This window comes from Narcine bancroftii, chromosome 5 (genome assembly GCF_036971445.1).
Source record: "Narcine bancroftii isolate sNarBan1 chromosome 5, sNarBan1.hap1, whole genome shotgun sequence".
In the NCBI taxonomy this organism is placed as follows: domain Eukaryota; kingdom Metazoa; phylum Chordata; class Chondrichthyes; order Torpediniformes; family Narcinidae; genus Narcine; species Narcine bancroftii.
This window is the reverse complement of record NC_091473.1, coordinates 244431342-244454774: the sequence shown is the minus strand read 5'-3', so window position 1 is coordinate 244454774 and position 23433 is coordinate 244431342. Positions and strand designations below refer to the sequence as shown.

Sequence of the window (23433 nt, the reverse complement as noted above, 5' to 3'; positions counted from 1 at the left end):
TGAAGTTTTCATTAATCTCTGTTGGATTATATGTGATTTGCTTGTCTTTTTTCCTTAATGCCAATACCATTCTTTTAGTTTGTTCTGTCTTAAGCTGCCACGCTAGAATTTTGTGCGTTTTTTCTCCTAGTTCATAATATTTCTGTTTTGTCTTCATTATGTTCTTCACCTTATATGTTTGTAGTGTTTCATATTTTATTTTTTTATCTGCCAATTCTCTTCTTTTAGTTGTGTCTTCCTTCATTGCTAATTCTTTTTCTATATTTGCTATTTCCCTTTCCAACTGCTCTGTTTCCTGATTGTAGTCCTTCTTTATCTTAGTTACATAGCTTATTATTTGCCCTCTGATGAACGCTTTCATTGTGTCCCATAGTATAAACTTATCTTTCACTGATTCTGTATTTATTTCAAAGTACATTTTAATTTGTCGTTCAATGAATTCTCTAAAATCCTGCCTTTTAAATAGCATGGAGTTTAATCTCCATCTATACATTCTTGGTGGGATGTCCTCTAACTCTATTGTCAATAACAGGGGTGAGTGGTCCAATAATAGTCTAGCTTTATATTCCGTTTTCCTAACTCTCTCTTGCATGCGAGCTGATAACAGGAATAGGGCTATTCTTGAGTATGTTTTATGTCTACCCGAATAATATGAATATTCCTTTTCCTTTGGGTGTTGTTTCCTCCATATATCCAAAAGTTGCATTTCTTGCATCGATTTAATTATAAATTTGGTTACTTTGTTCTTTCTGTTAATTTTTTTCCCAGTTTTATCCATGTTTGAATCCAAATTAAGGTTGAAATCCCCTCCTATTAGTATGTTCCCTTGCGCGTCTGCTATCTTCAAAAAGATATCTTGCATAAATTTTTGATCTTCTTCCTTAGGTGAATATACATTGAGTAAATTCCAAAACTCCGAATATATCTGACATTTTATCATTACATATCTCCCTGTGTTGGATCTATTATTTCCTCTTCTATTTTGATTGGTACATTTTTACTGATTAATATAGCTACTCCTCTAGCTTTTAAATTATATGATGCTGCTGTTACATGTCCTTTCCAATCTCTCTTTAATTTCTTGTGTTCTACTTCAGTTAAGTGTGTTTCTTGTACGAATGCTATATCAATTTTTTCTTTTTTCAGTAAATTTAGCAGTTTCTTCCTTTTGATTTGGTTATGTATTCCATTAATATTTAAAATCATATAGTTCAACATAGCCATTTCATACTTTGTTTATCTTTCCTTTCCGTTTCCTCATCATCACCTTTCCTTCTTATCCATTTCTGCTTTCTTTTTTTGAACACATTATAAGACAACATTTCTAAAACATCAAACATTTCCCTTATTCTCCTATCTAAAATTCCTTTAACCCCACTATCCCCTCCCCTTTCTGAGTTGCCCTTTGTCCCTTGTTGGGCAACCACATCTCCCCCCTCCATTTGGATTTGCAAATTCACTCGCAAACGTCAACTGATTTCGCAGTGACTGTAACTCTTCCCCACCCAGCCCCCCCAGAAAATATTTTAATCTTCATATATAACAAAGGTCACTCTCTTAATCCCCCCATACTTCCTTTCTTCCCTTTCTTTCCCTTCTTAGTTCTTACCTATACTCTATTTTTTTATATATATACATACACACATACACACACACACACACACACACACACATATATATATATATATATTTATATATCTTTCTTTGGCTTGGCTTCGCGGACGAAGATTTATGGAGGGGGTAAATGTCCACGTCAGCTGCAGGCTCACATACATATACCTTGTGGTCATTTTTGTTCTCGTTACATATCTTCATCTCTCTGTCTGTTTTGTAGTTGTTCTGCAAATTTTCTTGCTTCCTCCGGATCCAAGAATAGTCTGTTTTGCTGCCTTGGAATAACTATTTTAAGTACCGCTGGATACTTTAGCATAAATTTATATCCTTTTTCCCATAGGATCATTTTTGCTATATTAAACTCCTTCCTCTTCTTCAGGAGTTCAAAACTTATATCTGGATAGAAAAAATTTTTTTGACCTTTGTATTCCTGTGGTTTTTTGTCTTCTCTTATTTTCCTCATTGCTTTCTCCAATATATTTTCTCTTGTTGTATATCTTAGGAATTTTACTAGAATGGATCTTTGTTTTTGTTGTGGCTGTGGTTTAGGGGCTAATGTTCTGTGTGCCCTTTCTATTTCCATTTCTTCCTGTAATTCTGGTCTTCCTCGGACCCTGGGGATCCATTCTTTTATAAATTCTCTCATATTCTTGCCTTCTTCATCTTCCTTAAGGCCCACTATCTTTATATTGTTTCTTCTATTATAATTTTCCATTATATCCATCTTCTGAGCTAACAGCTCTTGTGTCTCTTTAACTTTTTTATCAGATTCTTCTAATTTCTTTTTTAAGTCATCTACTTCCATTTCTATGGCTGTTTCTCGTTCTTCCACCTTGTCCACTCTTTTTCCTATATCTGACATGATCATCTCTAATCTATTCATTTTTTCTTCTGTACTTTTTACTCTTCTTTTTATTTCACTGAATTCTTGTGACTGCCATTCTTTTACTGATTCCATATATTCTTTAAAAAAAAATATATCCATGTACTTGCCCTTCCCTTCATCTTCCTTTTCTCTGTGTTCTTCCTCTTCTTCTTCTGAGTCCACTCCAGGATCTGTGTCCTTTACCTCTGTCTCTTCTGGTTTTCTTGTTGGGTTGTTTGTTTTATTTTGTTGGGTATTTTTGGTCTTCTTATTTTTATTAGAAGTGTCTTGATGCTGGTCTTCTTCCTCTGGGTTGGTCATCTGTTGTTTCTTTGATTTCTTTTTACTCCCTTCTTTCTTGTTCTCGTTATTTTCTATGTTTTCTTCTTGCTGCTTTGTTGTGGTTGTCAATTTCAGCTGTGGAGATCGACTCCTCAGCTGGTGCCCCCTCCCGTCAGTGTTATTTTTGTCTTGCGCATCTTGAGCCATTTTTGTAATCCCGAGTTCGGGGCTTCAACTGACCTTAGGGAGCGGGCTTCTCTCTCCGCAGCGGGCCTCCTCGTACAGGTAAGGCCTTCACCTTCTTCTTCCGACGTCTTTTCTTCTTCTCTTCTTCCCGTTGCTTTTGGCTTTTCTTTCTTCGCTGCCATTTTCTCCACACCTTTACTTTCACTTTATTTTGGTTTTTGTGTTTGTGCCTTTGTTTTTTCACTGTCTTTTTTTTACTTTTCTGGAGAGGGCTGGAGTTCCCCGACCGGCCATTACTCCATCACGTGACTCCCCGACCCTGTCCAGTTCAAGTGCAACCTGTTCCTCTTGTGCAGACCCACTGTCCAGAACTCCCAGTATGTGTGCCTGGGCTCATCCAGGCAGGTCTTGATGAAATCGGTGACAGCTGCTTCATTCATGTCTGAGGATGAGTTTAATCCATCATTTCAAAACAGTCCTACAGGTGCTCCTCCGGCTCCCTCAACCATACTTTCACCATGTTCACCACTGGTGCTGTAATCCTCAGTCTTTGCTTGTTCACCAGGTAATCAGATGAAGACATGTCGTGGGCATTCTTCGTGGCGGCAACAGTGTTCCAGTGTGTTGGCTCCTCTGGTCTTGCAGGTAATGTGCTGGTGGTAGTTTGTTAAAAACTTCTTCTGGCTGGCGTGGTTGAATTCCCTTACAGTGATTGGGAAGGGAGATTGGATACTGCAAATTGAGGAGAACATTCCAGTCGGAAGAGCATCCTCCAAATTCTCTCCCAGCTGATAGAACCAAAGGAATTTGCAAGGCCACAAATGGACATATACAGTGTAACAGTGGACACTCACTTCTCCCCTTTTTCTGGGGGCATGTACAGTCCCTCAGTAGTGAATGTATTTCTGCAATTAGCTTTCACTCCTCTCCAAAATTGGTTCCTCAGCTCACATAAAGTAAAATTTTACTCAATAAATTTGCCAACAAGTTGGTACAGATGGACTTTTAGAATGCAATGAAAACATGAAATGCTGATAATACTCAACAGGTCAACAGCACTAGCAGAGAGAGAAAAACAACATTCCTGTTTCAAATTGATGACGTTCGATCAGAAAGTCATTGACGAGAAACATTAATTCTGCTTGTGTAGCGTTTTTTTTTGTCATAAATCCACTTTGGTATGTTCAGCTGTATTTTCTCCTGTGTCACTGGATCAATGAAGTTCACCTTTGCTGAGACTACTCATTGTACATAATTGTTCTCAGTGGGCAATTAAAAACACAGAAACGCTGGAGGAACTCAGAAGGTCACGCAGTGCCCATAGGAGGAAATGATATATAATTGACGTTTTGGGCCCGAAACGTCGGTTATATATCATTGCCTCCTGTGAACACTGTAACCTGTTGAGTTCCTCCAGTGTTTCTGTGTTTTTGTTACAGTCACAGCATCTGCAGACTTTCTTGTTTCTCTCAGTTCATAATTGCTACACTGCAATAAGCCTGTAGTCACTTATTTTCAGTTCTAGCTCTTAGACAGAGGTTATTTAAAATCCCAGAGTGTCAGCATTCAAAATGCGTATCTAAAACAGACTCTCTGGAAACAGTTCCAGTTTGCAAATAACTAAGAGTTTATTTACCAGAACAGCAGATTAATACATCACTAACCACAGAACAACAACTGTTTCAACAGCTACCTATAATAACTAATAACCATTTACTGCATCCATGTCTGTCCTCATGTCCTCTGTAATGAGACAGCACAACCCTAGCTGATTAAGACCAAATTTGGAGACTGGGTAAGATTGTGATCAAACATAATTGAATTGTTCCCAAACCAGATCAGATTCTGAGATAGTTTTCTAAATAGGAGATTGACAATAGCAGGAAAGATGGACGGACACCCAATTTAAGTAAATTTTTTTAATTAAATTTAGACATTCAGGACTGTAACAGGTGCTTCTGGTTCACCAGGCAATAGGCCTACAACCCGCATAAGTTTGAAGGGAGGGAGGAAACCGAAACATCCGGAGGAAACCCAATGCAGACACAGGGAAAATGTACAAGCAGACTGCACAAGATTCAAACCTGGGTCGTTGGCACTGTAGCAGTGTAATCACTACGTGAATTCTGCCAGAGGCTCTAACTACTCAATGAACTCCATGCCTGAGTTCAGCTGCAGATCGTGGCTCGTTGACCAGCAGAGAGCAAGAACCTTCCAGACAGGGAATGGGTAAATGACTTGCAGGGAATGAATTGCCAACTGGTGGAGAATAAGCAACGGCCAGCAGTTAATGAATGATTCATTAGCTGTATGGCTGACCAGTGGGGCATAATAACCAACCAGGACAGAGTTTATCTGACCAATAGGAAATGAGTCACTGACTCCCAGGAAATGAATAAATGGGCCAAAGAGACTGTGACAAAGCAGGGAATGAGGAAATGACCAGTGAGAAGTATACAAATAGACCAATGGAAACTGTCGCTGACCAGTTACTGACCAGAAGGGAATGAGAGACTGACCAACAGGTAGCAAATACTAACCAATATGAATGAGTAAATTATATAAAATAAGACATAGGAATAGAAAGAGGCTATTCAGCCCATTGAGTCTGCCCCACCATTTAATCATGAGCTGATCCATTTTCCACTCAGTTAAAACATAGAAATGCTGGAGGAACTCAGCAGGTGTCGCAACGTCCATAGGAGGCGGTGATAAGCGTCTGCAGACTTTCGTGCTTCACTCCATTTTCCCACTCATCCCCACTGCTCTGCCTTCTCACCATAATCTTTGATGCCCCAGCAAATCAAGAACCCATCAATCTTTGCCTTAAATACACCCAATGACTTGGTGTCCACAGTGGTCTATGGTAACAAATTCTACAAATTTACCACCCTCTGGCTAAAGAGATTCCTACTCATCTCTGTTCTAAGTGAACACCCTTCAATCCTGAAGTTGTGCCCTTCTTGTCCGAGACTCTCCCACCATGGGAAACAACTTTTCTACATCTACACTGTCCAAGCCTTTCAACATGTGGCACACTGCGGTACATCAAGCAAACACAAAACTCAGCACAGTTAAAAGTCTGTACATCAGTTTCTGTCCTGATGGCTCCATGAGTGACTGGCCCAGGAGGGGCCGACTCAGGTCAGTTGATTCACAGCCGACCAGGTGAGGTCAGCCCCTTAGGTGATCTTCCTGCAGGTACAGAGGTCGCCCCCTGCAGTAGGCTGGTGGTCGTATCACCACACAACGTTTCAATGAGATTCTCCCCCCCCACTCCCTCAATGATTAGCCAGCCACAAGTTATGGATTGTCCAACTGGCTGGCTGGAAATGAGTGACTGGCCAGGTGTGAGTTAATATCTGCCTCGGAGAATGTTTACTGATAGTGGTTATTGAGGACAGACTGAAGTCCTGACTGAGTCCCTGAGTACCACAAGTCATGTCCCTGAACAAGCCATTCTGAGATGTCCTGAGATTAAACCGACTCAACTGTGGACAAGAGGTTAGCAGTTCAATCAAAAAATATATAGATGCCCCCAAACCTGCTGCAGTACTGTGCAAGATTATTTGAGTCTTCTTAAACAGAGATGTTTTGGAATTTCTTCAGCCAGAGGAACCAGTAAATCTTTGGAATTTGTTGCTACAAGCAGTTATGGAGGCCAGGTCATTGGGTGTATTTAAGACAGAGATTGATAGGTTCTTGATTAACCAGGGCATCAAAGTTTATGGGGAGAATGCAAGGGAGTGGAGCTGAGTGGGGAAGTGGATCAGCTCATGATTAAATAGTCGGGGTTGTCCTGATGGGCTGGATAGCTATTTTCTGCTCCTATATCTTATGGTCTTCTATTAATTGATGGTGTTCCAGGAATTGTTTTCCAACACAGCAAATCCTGGGATGGCGCCTTTCCCAGAATTAAGCAGATGACTACATCTGTGCCAGAAGTAATATTACAGCTGTACATGATCAGCCATGGTTACACATGCTGTTCTAGGATCCTTGGGCACAGAATCTAGGCCATACCAACAGACTAAAAGGAAGAAGTGAACTCATTGTTCATTGCAATGGAAATGAAAAAGAGTAACATGAAAGATGGGAATTTCAAGTGGAGCTAAGTCCCATGTGTCCAGCAGGGGTGTTATCTTTCAGGTGAGGTGTTAAATCAAAGTGACCAGATTTCTTTTTACTGAGTTTAGATCGAAGTTTATAAAATTATGAGAGGCATTTATTGGGAGGCAGTCATATTCAATGTTCCTTTCCAGAGTAAAAATGACACATACAAGAGGATGTGTATTTAAGGTGATAAGGGTAATGTTTAATGAAGATGTGTGAAGGCAAATGTTTTTACACCTGTAGTGGTAAGTGCCTGGAACAGGCTGCCAGGAATAATGTGAATGCAAATGAAACAGTGGTGTTTAAGAGGTAGGCTGCTAGATAGGTGCATGAATATTCAGGGATAGAAGGGTATGTACCACATGCAGGCGTCAGAGTTGCAGTTTAACATGCACATCTGTTTGACACAGGCAAGAAAGATGAAGAGCCTGTTTCTGTGTTGTGCTGTTCTATGTTTCTCCGGCAAGTTTCAGAATAACTAGATCCACAAATGCACTTTTACAGAACAGATGTGTTTCTTCTTCCTAAATGTGGTGGCATCAGTGTAAGGAGCCATTGATTTTTATCATCATTTTTCTTTAATTACTTAATGCAGCTGAATTCGTATTAACTGGGGAAATCCTGCCGACTGACAATTTCCAGGCTACAGGAGCACATGCTGAGAGATGCACTGAGCCTTGGCGCACCCAACACGAGGGAGCTGTGGGGAAGGACCACAGCCGAGAGTCCTTCTTTCACTGGGTATTGAGGGGCTGAGACTGAGGGAAGGCCCTTCAAACAACAGAAGGGGAACTGGCACAAAGCACCACAGTGGTAGCAAAGGTGTAAACAGAGAGCATCTGTGTCAATGTATAATGATGGGAATGTATCAACATGACATTATGGCACCAAGAGACTTTGAACGGTTTTGTACTGACAAATAACCACACCAGCAGTGCAAGTAAAAGACAGCTTTAATAAACTAATATGTACACTAAGAGGTCTTGTCTCTCTGCAAGACGAACCTGGAAGGCTAGACTAGCTCTGGACTGCTTTATCTACAAGGTCACCGGGGTGACCCCTGGTGACCTAGTGGTGTAATTACATAGCACCACAAGTTTTCTTTTTTGTAAATAATTTATTGTGAATAAAGTTTATTTTTGGAAAAAACCCTGATGTAATTTTAATTGCTCATAACTAATTGGTAATTGCAAGAACCAATAAATATTTGCAGAACTTGTCCTCACCCTCAATAAGTTCTCCTTTGACACATCCCACTTTCTAAACTTCCTTGCCACCAATAAATAAATGATCACAACAAAATATAAGAGCTTGTTCAAATCTTAAAAGGAAGAAATTAACTTTTCATTCATCGCTATGGAAATGAGAAAGATTAACATGAAAGATGGGAATTTCGAGTGAAGCTCAGCCCCAAGTGTCTCTTCAAAAGTAACAAGCAGACGTGACTGTGACCTAAACCCGGCAAAAACCAAAGTGTACAAAAATGCTGAAAAGAATCCATATTCTGAAGGAACCAAAACCCAAAGAACATGTCCAGGTTTGTGGCGAGATATTGAGGAGGGGAGGATTGGTTTATTGTTTTGTCGGTAACAGTCTTGTTGATGATAGGAGGGATGCAAATCACACCTGCTTCCTAGTTTCTTGGCTACTATTTATACCTAATGGCCATAGGTCCTTTTCACCTAGAATCTAGGTGCTACTCACTCGAGCTTGAACTCCAGCTCACTGAAGGAAGGTTGAATCCTTCACTAATAATTGCTCTGCCAGATCCTCTCCTGGCAGTGACCTGAAATCATCCAGAACCACAGTTAAGGGCAGATTCCATTCAAGGTCATTGCCTGGAGTGAAACCCCAAAGAAAAAGATCAATGTTTAATAGCCTCATTGAAGGTCAGTAAAAAGAATTGGTTTCCAATAGCAGTATCACAGTCTACTCCACCAACCATGACTCCTATCTAGCTTTCATATTGTCCAATATTGCTGGATATCTAATGCTGGCAGGCACAAGCCCCAGAAACATAGTGATCAGATAGGGAATAACCAGTGCTAGTTGTGGCAGGCTGGCAAGAGCCCATTAGCTCATCAAACTCGAGGAGAGAAAATGGCTGTCACTCAATGACAATGCACAAATTCCCTCTCATCTTCCAGTCACTGCTGTTTTACAAGCTCTTGATGGTGTAAGAATGCACCTCTTCAATGCTGCCACCTCCTGCCTTTCCTTCACCATGAACCTACTTTTGTGTTTCAGCTATTTCTGCTTTACTTTGGATTTCTAGCAATTGTTGGTGGGGAGTGGGCCTTGCTTGTTGTATGGAAGTTGGATTCCCATTTTCTCCGGTGATAGCAAAAACTACATTTCGAAGGAACTATAGAGTGTGATGCCCTGAAATTGTATGAAGGAATTATATGAATTCAAGTGTGAGTAGAGCACTTCATATTCCGCCTGGGTAATCTACAACCCAATACCATGAATTTCAGGTTATGTGCTCCCCATCAGTGCCTTCCTGTCTCCTTCTCATCCAACCAGGTCCTCTTACACCATTAGTACTCAACCTTTTTTTTCCACTCGCATACCATTTTAGATAATCCCTTACTAACTGATGCACCATCAATTACTCAAAGACTGAGGTTGAGAAACCAATAGGCTTTTATTCACTAAAGAACAAAGGCAGATCCACACTGCTCAACTGTCCTGCACTGAGGAGGGGGATGTGGAACAGTCACCTTTATACAGGAGTCTGTGGGAAGGGCCACAGATACAGCCGGTCAATGGGTGCGCCAGACCAGACAAATACATACAACAGTGGTTTACCACTGTTGCCATAGGTACTCTGTGGTTAGTAAGTGATTATTTAAGATGATATGTAAGTCTTACACCCTTCTTCCAAATTATCGTCGAATCCCCTGTTACCCAGTTCCTTCCCCATTTTCTTCTATCTGCCCACAACCCACAAAACTTCCCACCATATCCCCTCCCTTACCATTTCCATTAGGCCACTACCCTCCTCCCTCCCTTATATGGCTCTACCAATCACCTTCCTTCAGCTGTAGACTCCACCCACACCCTCCCCTCCACCCTTGTGGCACCATCTGACTTTTTTTCCACATGCTTCAACCTATCACTCTTCGGCCACTGTCTCCCAACTCCATCCATCCCACTCCCCCAACGTTCCATCTGTCTGTCGTCCTTCATCTCTCCCTGGTCCACCTATTGATCCCACTCCACTTCAACACTGGCCATCTTCCCTCTTTCTTCTCTGTCCTGAAGCAGGATTCTGAACTGAAATGTCGACCGTCCACTTCCCTCCATGGATGCTGCCTGACCCATTAAGTTCCTCCAGCAATTCAGCTTAACATTGTTGATACATTCTTGGAAAGTGCTACTCTAAGTGAAACACAATCAGTTTTATATTGCAGTAGAACACCACGGTATTTTTTTTTCAATCCGCATCGTAACACAACATTGAACAACATTATATTATTCAAGGACTTACTGTATGCTTTTGTTTGTGATATATACTGACAAAAGACAAAGGAGGAAAAACCCAACACCCAACCCCAACCAACCAATTTTCCCCTGCAACCGCTGCAACCGTGTCTGCCTGTCCCGCATCGGACTTGTCAGCCACAAACGAGCCTGCAGCTGACGTGGACATTTACCCCTCCATAAATCTTCGTCTGCGAAGCCAAGCCAAATAAAGATACATGTGTATTACACGCACATACATGCACACACACATCATTGTAAATGATTGTACTTTCATAGATTGCATGTTAACCACTCCCTCTCTCAGTGATTCACCTTCATGAAGAGGGACTGAAATAAGACATCCATGAGTGGATTGTTGAACTCCTGCCTGGTGTATACATGCAATGTAACCTGAAAGCACAACATCCGTATTATGGTTCAACTATACAATTTTGTTCTTCTGGACCTCTTAATAGTCTGTTGAAATGTACACACCAAATAATAAAGTGAAATAAAGAAGTAAGATTCCAAAGAAAAGTTCAGTGACAGGGCGCTATGTTAGAATATTGCATTTATACCTTAAGCAGCTTATTGAACACTAATTGGACCCCATGAGGATTCTTGGATGTAGTTTTTTGTAATGCTACAAAGAGAGCATTAAAAATCTAAATGAGTCTGCACTGTCTTTATTCTTGTAACTCAATCAAACCCATCTGCTCCCATCCCCATCTCCAGGATCCCAGTGCACAGCCAATTCTGGTGACATGCTCATTGCCACTGTTAATTACCATAATTAGAAGTCATGTCAAGGCCTGAAGCTCTGGAATTCTTCCCATAGGCCTCTCAGACTCTCGATCTCTTTTTCACTCACTCTCTCTCTCATTCACTTTCTCTCTCTCTCTCACACACACACGGAGATACTCTCTTTCTCTCTCTCGCTCACACCTCACTCCTCTTGTCTTCATTTTCTTGTTTGCCTTTTCAACCATTAGAACAAAGCAGCAAACCTAGTCTTCCTTGACATGATGTCTTTATCTGTCTCGGTAAAATTTTATATCATCAATGTTCTAGAAAATTATTTGTCTATTGTAAGGAGCATAATCTCACAATTATTACATCAAATGGAAAACTTAAGAGTCATCCAACTTCTCATCCCCTCACACACCATATAACCCATCCCCACATCCTCACACACACTGAACCCCATCCATCTCCCCAATCCCTCACACACACTTTACTCCATCTAAACTTTTTCTCACACAGTTAGTGTACACATCCATCATAAAAACACATTGAAATGCTGGAGGAACTCAGCCGGACTTGCAGCTTCTTGCAGCGATAAATATCTTTATCTCTTATGGACGCTGAGAGATCGGATGAGTTCCTCCAGCATTTCAGTGTGTTTTTATTAAAGCCACAGCATCTGCAGACTTTTGTACTTCATACACTTCCATCGCCTCACTCCCTCACACACACAGTGCCCTTTCAATCCCCATTCTCTCACATACTCCATCCAAGTTCCCATTTACAGTACATATGCATAACTCCACTCTTTCATATCTACTCTGTTTTCTGTTCATCTCCCCATCCTCTCACATAGACTATTCCCATCCATCTCTCCACCTTCTATCATACATTGTGAGCAGTGCTCACCAAATCTTAAAGGGCATGAGAGCTATTCATTGGAAGGAAGATTCTTCAGCTTGTAGAGCCTCCTCCTGCACCCATATTCTCTGTTCCGATTCTACCCATTATCTCACGCATCATGCACACAAAACCTTTTATCTTTCTCCACTCTTTCCATATCTCACTGTACAGTATATTCTCTCCACTCTCTCATTTGTTTTCTACCCCATCCAACACACACACACACACACACACACACACACACACACACACACACACACACACACACACACACACACACACACACACACACACACACACCTTTCCCTGTGAGCATTGGAATTCACACAACAGTCACGTGATTGAAACAACCCGCTAAGGGAGGTTCATCCCCTCTCTCTAAAATGTTGGCGCGGTAAGTGTAGCAGATAGAGCAATGCTATTATGTCACCAATGACCCAGGTCTAAATACAATGCTGTTTGTAAGGGGTTTATACTTTCCTTCCATGACCTGTATGGATTTTTTCGGGGTACTCCTGTTTCCTCCCACCCTCCAAAAACTACGGGATTGGCAGGTTAATTGAGCAGTACAGGTTTCGTGGGCTAGAAAGGAGTTCCATCATGTTGTATTGTTAAAATCAAAATTAAATCAATATCAGTTTGAAAGAAAAATCAAAAACAAAAATGAAATTTGTTTTTATGTGGCGGTTTGAATGAAATCCACCTGTCCCTTTTGCTTTCCAGGTTGCTGCTTCAATAATGGTCTCTGCCAAATGTTTATCATCTCAAAAGTGGAGCTTGCTATTGATACTGGGACAGTCTTCTAACACCAATACTCAGAGATATACACGATGAAATCTTTCACAATTTGATGTTGAGGCTTTATTAATGTTGATTAACATCCTATCCTTTGTTCCAAATAAATTATTCATGCCTCTGTGAACAATTACAGTTGGAACCATCAGCTGCATATATTAAAGGTGCTGTTCAGTACCCCTCCTGTATCAGTACAGCAATCTCCTAAGGCATTCTCACCACCACAGTGAGAGAGTTAGAAAGCTTCTCACAGCTTGGAAAGATGAATTATAATCAGTGAACCTGTTTGCTGATTCCTGTGCCAGCCAGGAGAATACCCGGTGATGGTTTCTCAGATTTCAGATTTATTTTCAGTGTACATCCATGACAACACATCCAACCCCGAGACTTTTTTTTTCTCTGGGTGAGGCAGAATTACAAAAACTGTACACAATGTACACATGTAAACAAATAGACAAATGTAAACAACCAAATGTGAGATACAGAGAGAGAAAAAAAATCAGTAAAGTGCAAAAATAAGAGTCCCTGATTGAGTTTGTTGTTGAGAGTCTGATGGTGGAGGGGTAGCAGCTGTTCCTGAACCTGGTGGTGCGAGTCTTGTGGCACCTCTACCTCTTTCCTGATGGTGGCAGCGAGAACAGAACATGTGCTGGGTGGTGTGGATCCTTTTCTTTTGGAAAATTTTATTTAAATATTTTACAAAACATTACAATAAAAACAATACAATACCCCCATACCACCCCACTTTGCCCGTCTACTAGACTATCTCATCCCAACCCCCCTCCCCCACCCCTCGGAGCCTTAAAAAAAATATTTTGGGTATTTAAAATTAACTGTTCGACGTGCCAACTCTGTACATATCATTTACAAGATCTATAGCCATATATTCCAAATATAAACTCCACATTTTAATAAAAAAATAATTATTATTTCACAAATTATGTTTTTTTTTCCAAATATAAACACGATTTATATTTATACTGTGCCATCTTTGTATATTCAATTCTACATCGTTTTTCCATGTAACAGCTATACATTTTCTTGCTACCTGCTAACCCTAATCACACAAAAGCCAGTTGTGGCTCGCAACCCTGCAACAACTACATTCATATAACCTAATAAACGCATCATTGGATCTAATTGCAATTTTGAATAAATCTCTCAAAAATTTTATAACTTTTTCCCAAAAAGGTTTAACTTTCCTACATGTCCAAACAGAATGCATAAAAGTACCTATCTATTCCCCACATCAAAAACACGAATCTGATGAACTAAATCCATATTTCTTGGTGTGGATCCTTGATGGTTGCTACTGCTCTCCAATGGCAACGTCCTCTGGAGATGGTGAAGAGGGTTTTGCCTTTGATTTCCTGGCCTGTGTCTACTACCATTTGCAGGACTTTAGGTGTATTAATGACCCCATACTGTAATTCAGCCAGTCAGAACACTTTCCACCACACATTTGTAGAAATTTGCCAGGGTTTCCAATGTCATACCAAACCTCTCCAAACTCCTGAGGAAGTAGAGGTGCGGATGTGCCTTCTTCACGATGCCATTACTGTGCTGGCTCGAAGAGATACTGACTCCCAAGATCTTAAATTTGCTCACCCTCTCCATCTCTGATCCCCCATCCATACACCTCTGGTTTTCCCTTCCTGAAGTCAACAATCAGCTCCTTGGTTTTGGTGACATTGAGTGCGAGGTTGTTCTGGTGCCCCATTCAGCCAAGATTTCAATCTCCCTCATGTAGGCTGACTCATTGCCCCTTTTATACAACCTACTACTGTGGTATCATGGTATTAGTTGTCAGATCTGTCAATGAATCAAGGTAACTGGCAAGGAAGGAAGAAAGATACATTTGTATAGCACCTTTCACAACATCAGGATATCCCAAAGTGTTTTGCAATCAAAAAACAAACTGCTGGGGGAACTCATGGAATGTTTTGCTTCAGATGCCAGCAAAATAGTCACTAAGGCAAGCTAAGTTGATATCAAAGCACACAGGCCTTGTGACCTTTGAACATTTGTCACATAAATTTAATCTCCCTAATTTTGATTCTTTTAGATATTTACAAGTCAGAAATTTTCTGAGAAACCAAGTTACTACTTTTCCATCTCCCGTGATAGTTATTGTATTGACTTTTTTTTTCAGTTAAATCCTTGTCAAAAGGGTTTAATAGGATTAATTTATAAAATACGTTGTGTTTCTATGAATAAAATTAAGAGTGCTTTGGAGAGCGACTTACAAACTATTCTTTCCAAGGATATATGGACCAAGTGTTTGAAATTGGTCCATTCCTCTTCCATTTGCACTTTATTCATTTATTCAATTCAACATAGTACAGAGAGCACATTTATCCAAAGATAAATTAGTGAAGATTTTTCCTACTATCAACCCTTTATGTGACAGTTTTTTTTTGTCCTTTTCAACATCAGATCACTATTGTAAGGAAATTTACAATGCATTTTCCCTTATTTTCTTGGTTACTCTTCAACCTCATCCCATTTCAGCTTTATTTGGTGCGGAGATCGAGAAAAGTCAATGATCCATGTCGGATTGCCATGTGATGGCTTTTGCCATTTAATGGCTAGAAGATCTATTTTGCTAAGATGGAGGGACTCTATCCCACCCAGTTATGCACAATGGATGACCCAAACCTTATCATGCTTGAACCTTGTGAAGATTAGATATAATGTTTTGAAAACTGAAGTTATGGTTGATAAAAATGTGGAACACTTTTATGGAATATTTTTCTTTCTTTCTTCTTTCCTTGGCTTGGCTTCGCGGACGAAGATTTATGGAGGGGTAATGTCCACGTCAGCTGCAGGCTCATTTGTGGCTGACAAGTCTGATGCGGGACAGAAAACTGAGGTCCTCCATCAGCCAGCTCCCCACCCTGACTACCAGCCCCCCCCCCCACATCTCCATCGGGCACACAAAACTCAAAATGGTCAACCAGTTTACCTATTTCAGCTGCACCATTTCATCGGATGCAAGGATCGACAACGAGATAGACAACAGACTCGCCAAGGCAAATAGCGCCTTTGGAAGACTACACAAAAGAGTCTGGAAAAACAACCAACCGAAAAACCTCACAAAGATTAGCGTATACAGAGCCGTTGTCATACCCACATTCCTGTTCGGCTCCGAATCATGGGTCCTCTACCGGCATCACCTACGGCTCCTAGAACGCTTCCACCAGCGTTGTCTCTGTTCCATCCTCAACATTTATTGGAGCGACTTCATCTCCAACATCGAAGTACTCGAGATGGCAGAGGCCGAAATGTCGGTAACATATCTTTACCTCCTATAGGTGCTGCAAGATTGGCTGAGTTCCTCCAGCGTTTCTGTGTGCTTTTACTACAATCACAGACAGGATCTGCAGAAACCATAAAACTCAGTTAATGATCGAGAGTGCCCACACAGAAAATCAGGTGTTTCTCCGATTAACAGGTGGTCTTGGTCAGAGAGACATGTGAGTATGGGAATGGGACACAGAACTGAAATGGTTGGTCATTGAGTGATCCTATTACTGGTGCAGACAGAGTGAAGGTGTTCAGCAGAGTGATTTCCCAGTCTGAGCCCAGTCTCTTCGATGTAGAGAAGGCCACAAAGGGAGTACTGGATGCAGTAAATCAATCCTGCAGATAGACATTGTTGCAATTATCTTCCTTTATAATCACCTGGAGAGACTAAAATGTCATTGTTGTTTATGACTCATTCAAAAAAGATCCATACCAAAGTTGACTTGAGTTTGCCATGGTTTATTAAACCATTTTTAGGTTACTGTATTATTACAACTTTATTGTACAGTACTAAAACTATGATTAAACAATTAAATTGTACTTGAAGTGACACTTAAAATAGTCAATAAAAGTTTTTGGATCATTTCAAGCCCCTCCATCTTCATAGAAGATGGAATCAAAAGTTACCATTTTTCTTAAAAACACGTAGAGTGATCTTGGCTAAGAATATTTTTATATGGAGACACTCAAAGGATCTAAACAACATCTACACAGACTGCTTGCAGAATCTGCTTGCAACTTGCATTTTAACCCTTGCAATATATCTTTAAAAAATAATTATCATTACAAAGAAAAAAATCAAACAGAGTAGTATATATTGGTTAAATATTCAAAAGAAAGTGAAAGTCAATTATGAAAGTTTTCTGCTTCTTGTAAAAGACAAATTTTGGTGGTTGGTCTGTTCAGAAAGCCAGTTTTAGTCTTAATCCCAGCCTTACATACACGACACCTTTTGTCTGGATGATATCAACAATCTTCCCCATCAACCAGGAACTTCGAGGTACTGAATGGTCTTTGATGATCACAACATCCCTGCCATGGATCTTAATCCATTTCTTTTGCTCCTGCAACCATGGAAAATATTCTTACACCCATCTTTTCCAGAACAAATCCAGTATAAATTGCACCTCCTTCCACCTGCAGTACTTCCATGCTGTAGCCTTTGTCAAACAATTCCAGGATGAGAAGTAATGGATTCAGTGGGTAACTGAATCCATTTGTTCAGACATTCATTTTTTTTTTTGGCCTCCAGGTCCTCATTACCTGAACAACATTTGCATTCATACTTTTGATTTCAGGGTCTCCTGGTAAAATTTCTTTTAAATTTATCAGGATTTTGAGGCCACTCCTTTTAAGGCTATGGAAGAAATTGAGGCCCTAGCACCCATATTCATTCATCAGAAAATACTTGGCTTTCAAACCTCAAGAAGCCCGATTGACTGAGTTAACCATGTATTGGTCGTGAGACTTTATCAATTTCAGTGATTCTGTTAACCACAAAAGTTCAAAACCTTGTGGTTTTATTGTTGGTATATTTGAGCACAAGTTGCTATCAGTCCAAAATATGGGGTCTGTTACTTTAATCTGCAATTCCTTCTTCAACATTGTGTCCATTATGCTCTCCATGGTCAACTTCATTCATGGGATAGTGACTGGTTGGCATGGAGCCACTTGGGCCTTTCCCATTGCAAATCCACATTGTACTCGATCATTATTATCATGGCAAAAGGATGAAATTGTGTAGACTTTAAATTTTTAAAATTTGTGGGTTTGAGGCATCTATCATTCAAAGTGTTCCAGGTTATGAAGCTCCTGTATCCAACACCTCCATTCTGATGCAATGGACAATGGTATCTCATCATCCCAACCAATCTTCTTCCCACACAAATCTTGCAGGATCTTCTTGGCAGCCAAAACAACTGGTGCCAATATTCCTACAGGGTCATGCATCAAACTGACTGTTAATAGAATCCCCCTTCTTGTGAGAGGTTGATCCTTCAAAATTATTTTGAACATGAACGCATCAAACTGAACGCACCATGGTACAGCTAACACCCTTTCAACATGATGGTGGTCAAGGTCTAAATCCAAATTCTTCATTTATTTTTCTGCCCTCTCTCTTTCAGGCGTGCCAGTCAATACCTGTTGATTCTAACTTGCCCATTTGCTAAGTAGAAAGCTCCCTTTGAAACAGATCACTTTTAAGTCATGATAAAGAGCTATTGCTTCTTTAACGGTAGCTACAGAAGTAAGACAGTCATCCACATAGAAGTTAAAGGAAGATATAGTATCTCTTCAAGGAACACATCTTACCAAATCGGAACATGCTAAATTAAAAAGATGATGGGTGGGACAAGTGATATCATCTTCATTTGGCTCAAAAATGAGAGGAGTAGTGATTTTAATTATAAAAAATATACCAATAATAATGGAAGATACATTGACTGACCAAGCCAGAAGATTTGTAATAGCATATTGTAAAATTTAAGCAGAATCATGGACTTTTACCAAATTGTGACGATGAAGCCTTTATGAAGGATATCTTTTATAAAAAAGAAGAGAGGTAGACAAAATATACTGGTCAGAGGAGATTATGAAGGATCTAATTTTGATAATAAGGAGACAGCTTAACTCTGTAGAAAGAGACTATTAATTCTAATTAAGAGTACATGACTTACATACAAGGATTGATTTGTTTTTAATGTCTGCCCAGTTAAAAATGGAGAGTGGTAAAAACATAATATTTGGCGAGACTTTTATCAGATTATTCGCCATTAACTTTAACTATCGCGATAATGGGAAAAAAAAGTGCGTATAGATGGCATTTCGATGCCACACTTTTGAAAAGGAAGGACTTTTGCAAGTTTAAGAGACAGATAGAAGTATTTTGTGAAACTAATCTTTCCTCTACTGATAATTGATTTTTAATATAGGATACCCTTAAAGCATATAAAAGCACAAATTATTTCTCATACAAAAAAATCTTAAGAGAGAATATGAGTTGGATGGTTTTGAGAATGACATAAAGAAATTGGAAAAAGGATATAACATAACAGGATTACAAGAAAAATATAGATTATTAGCAAATAAAAAACTGAAATATAACACATTACAAATGTATAGAACAGAAAAAAACTATATTAAAAACCAAACATAAATATTATGAATTAGAGAATGGGCACATAAAGTTTTTTCTTGGCAGGTAAAGAATGACAAATACAATAAAAACAGAGGCTAATATTTTAGGCAATATTATATGAAACTATATAAATGAGAATGATTAAGATATGAAAATGAGGCGGAAGAATTTTCAACAAATATTGAAAATCCAAAATTAGGAGATAGAGAATGAATTGATTCAGATGCCCCTTTCACAAGAGAAGAAATCGAGAAAGCTCTGGGTACTTGACAAGCTAGTTTCCTCCCAACATTCACGAGAATGTTGACAGGATGTCAGGGTTTGAGATACAGAGAAAGGTTGAGCAACCTGGGGCTTTTTTTCTCTGGAGTGTAGAAGATTGAGGGGGGATTTGATGAAGGTGTTCAAGATTTTAAAAGGGACAGAGAGAGTTAACGTGGATAGGCTATTTCAATTAAGAGTGGGGGGATATTCAAACCAGAGGCCATGGTCTGAGATTGCAGGGGGAAAATTATAAGGGGAACACGAGGGGAAATTTCTTCATGCAAAGGGTGGTTGGGATGTGGAATAAGCTTCCGGCGGAGGTGGTTGAAGCAGGGACGTCATTTACATTTAAGGAAAGACTGGATAATTACATGGAGGGGAGAGGATTGGAGGGGTATGGGCCAGGTGCTGGTCAGTGGGATTAGGAGGGTGGGGATTTGTTCCGGCATGGACTAGTAGGGCCAAACTGGCATGTTCTGTGCTGTAAGTGGTTATATAGTTTTATTTTCAAGTTCTATAGACAATTCAAAGATTTATTGATACATCTTATGGTGGATGTATTGGGCCGGGCGGGAGACCCAGAATCTTTCTCAACTGCTATAATTACAATGCTACTGAAGGAAAGTAGAGACCCATTAAAAACTTCATCATATAGACCTATATCACTTCTCAATGCTGGTTATAAAATATTGGCATTGGCACTAGCTAATAGACTGGGACAATAGCTACCAAAAGTAATACATATAGACCAGGTGGGTTTTGTTAAAGGAAGACATTTTTCAAATAGTCTAGGTAGACTATTTAATATAATCAAAGTTGAATCCAAGTATAACTATCTCCATAGAAGCAGAAAAAGCATTCAACTGATTAGAATGATCGTCACTATTTAAAACTTTGGAAACATTTAGTATAGGCAGAAAAATTATAAATTGGATAAAAGCACTTTATCAAAACCAACAAGTCAAAATTATAACTAATAATCAGATATCAGTGGTTTTTCCCTTCAGTAGATCAAGTAGACAGGGGTGTCCTTTGTCCCCAATGCTTTTTATGCTAGCTAGCGAGCTACTGGTGGAAATTATAAGGAGAGATCTAGATATCAAGGGCTTCAAAGTTGGGCAGGAAGAACATAAAATTAGCTTATTTGCTGATAATGTGCTATTTTATATGTCAGACCCGGCGGAATCCTTGATAAAATTACAAAAATATTAGAAAAGTATGTAAGAGCAGCAGGTTATAAAATAAATATGGATGAGATAATGCCCAATGAAAAATTTTGATCAGGAAGTTATCAAAGAGGTAGTAGATTTAAATTGAAGACAGATGGAATGAAATATTTAGGAATATTGATAGATAATAATTTACAGAACTTATATAAATTTAATCACTCCTCTTTTCAAAAAAATAGAGAAAGATTTACAGAAATGGAAAGACTTGCCGATTAATTTAGTGGGAAAAGTAAATCGTATTAAAATGAAGCATGATGCCAAGATTACAGTATCTTTTTCAATCATTGCCTATTGCACTATCTCAAAAATGTCTTTACATTTTACTAAATAATTGCACAAGGCAATTCCTATGGAATAAGAAAGTGCCAAGAATTTCATTGGAAATCCTAACATGAGATTATAAACTGGGAGGATTTAGGCTTCCAGATTTTTAAGAAATATTATTTATCTGCACAAGCAAGATTTTTATCATTCTTCTTTGAAGAAGACAGTCCCCTCTTCTTGGATCTGAATGGGATTGAATTCAATAAAAGAGGAGACAGCGAAGGACTTTATTTACAAATAGAATGATAAGTTAATAACAAAAAAAGATGGATAATCCAACATTAATACAGACGATTAGAATACGGCAAGAAATAAATGAGTGCACTGGAAAAAAAGCAGGTCTATCACTAAGAACATTATTATGTAAAAATGTGTTCCTGCTTATGAATCTGGGTAACAAAACATTGAATTCATGGTATGACAAAGGAATAAGATATATTGATGACTGTTATGTGGAGGGATCAATTATGTCTTTTGAACAATTAACAAATAAATACAGAGTAGCTAATGGGACTTTCTTTTGTTTTCTCCATCTAAGACCATTCCTAGGAGAAAGATGGGGCGGAGACAGAGAAATTTCTAGAACCCTTGCAGGGACAGAGTGTAGTCGAGGAGGTTGTGGGAGGTAGTGCGTGCGTAATATATTTCTGTGGAAAGTTTGTCTGCGTGGATGAAACGTCTTTGCTGTTTCAACGTTTTCTCAACTTAATTCAAAGGAAATGTTCCAACTTAAGAGTTGTCTGAAGTACTCCATTTAAGCATCTCGAGGGTTACAGGTCATAGCCGACAGGGGAATTGGAGGATTACAGAGGTGGGTAGGATTTGAATCATTTCACCAATAAAGCTGGAACTTTTTTCTTCTTCCCCTTTGCTGTGCAGCTGCGCCCTCAAGTGGTGATTCAGGAAACCTACCCTTATCGACTAAGTCAGCAAGTGCAGAAATAAAGTGTCTCCAACATCTTCCTGTTCTTGATGTGTTTGCTTCTATTCTCATTGTGTCAATCACAAAGAACAACCCCCCCCCACCCCCATCTTCTACTTCCCAAATATCTACAACTTGAAAAAAACTTCTTCCTAAATCTTTTGGAAATGCAGTTTTAAAATCCCAAATGTCCAGCTAACAGAATCACCGTCCATCGTGGCATTATTGTACCTTCCAACCCACTCTCTGCTCCTCATTGATACTCCCAATCCCATTACAGTCACGCACCTCATGTTAAAAGGACACAGATTTGAACAGTTCTGGCAAACAGTAGGTTTAGATTGAGAGATACATCATGATTTTTCTTTTCTGTATTAAAAATGATCTTAAACCCTATATTCAACACCCTCACCTACTGTCAGGTAATTTGTCTGAGTGCTACTGGTACCATGTAACCCAGTACTACCTGTCCATGTTTGAGTGGTCGGCGACTAAACTGGCTCCCCCACCGGTTTGCCTGATATGGAGGGTAGCCCGACACCCTGCAGGATGAAGAACAAGACCTCTTGTAGGGTCAACGACCATCTAAGAAACACATGCTGTGAAGCGTGGAAAGGGCATCCCTTGCATCGAAGCTTGGCCTGGCCATTCACTGCAACAGAACTTCCCCCAGCCATCTTGGACCTCACCATGCTGCTGGATCCAGGAGGGGATGTTGAGAGGGTGGGCCTGTGCACCTAAATCCATTCACGCACATGCTGTTCCTTTCTGAGGAGTGGGGTATCCTCATATCAAACCCCACAAACTGACTGAAAGGAACCAGCATCATCCTACGGGATGGATGGCCAGAAGAAAAGAGCCTCACCTCTAACAAAATACGAAGAGCTTCAGAGTTTCCTTGTCACAAAGGTTGAGTCCATCTACTTAGCTGACTCTGAACATCCCTCCTCTCTCCAACTCTATTGGGCCAAACTTTCTCTAAGATTCTGCCTTCTCTTGTCTGTGAAACCCATCTCCTACTCCCTCAAACTTATTCCCAAGAAACCTGGCTCACCAAATTCAACCCTTTGGTGAATTCAAGTCAAGTTTATTGTCTTCTGATTGTACAAGTACCACCCGACAAAACAGTTTCTCCAGTCCTTTGTGCAAAACACGCAGATGCAAAACCAGACATAACACACATACAGATGAACAATACTTATGCAGGACAAGTATTCACATATACAAATAAATAAATAAATATTGTTTCATGAATATGAGAATCCTGGATAGTTAGTGT

At 39.7% G+C, this 23433-nt stretch overlaps 1 protein-coding gene across 2 annotated transcripts in view; it reads right to left on the bottom strand.

Annotated features, from left to right (window-relative positions):
- Positions 1-5196, bottom strand: part of LOC138765129 (monocarboxylate transporter 1-like) — a 61630-nt gene extending 56434 nt beyond the window's left edge. For both annotated transcript variants that reach the window (XM_069941924.1, XM_069941933.1), the window contains exon 1: positions 5032-5196. The gene's annotated coding sequence lies outside the window, so the exon portion shown is untranslated. The remainder of the gene's footprint in view (positions 1-5031) is intronic.
- Positions 5197-23433: the final 18237 nt, after the last annotated feature.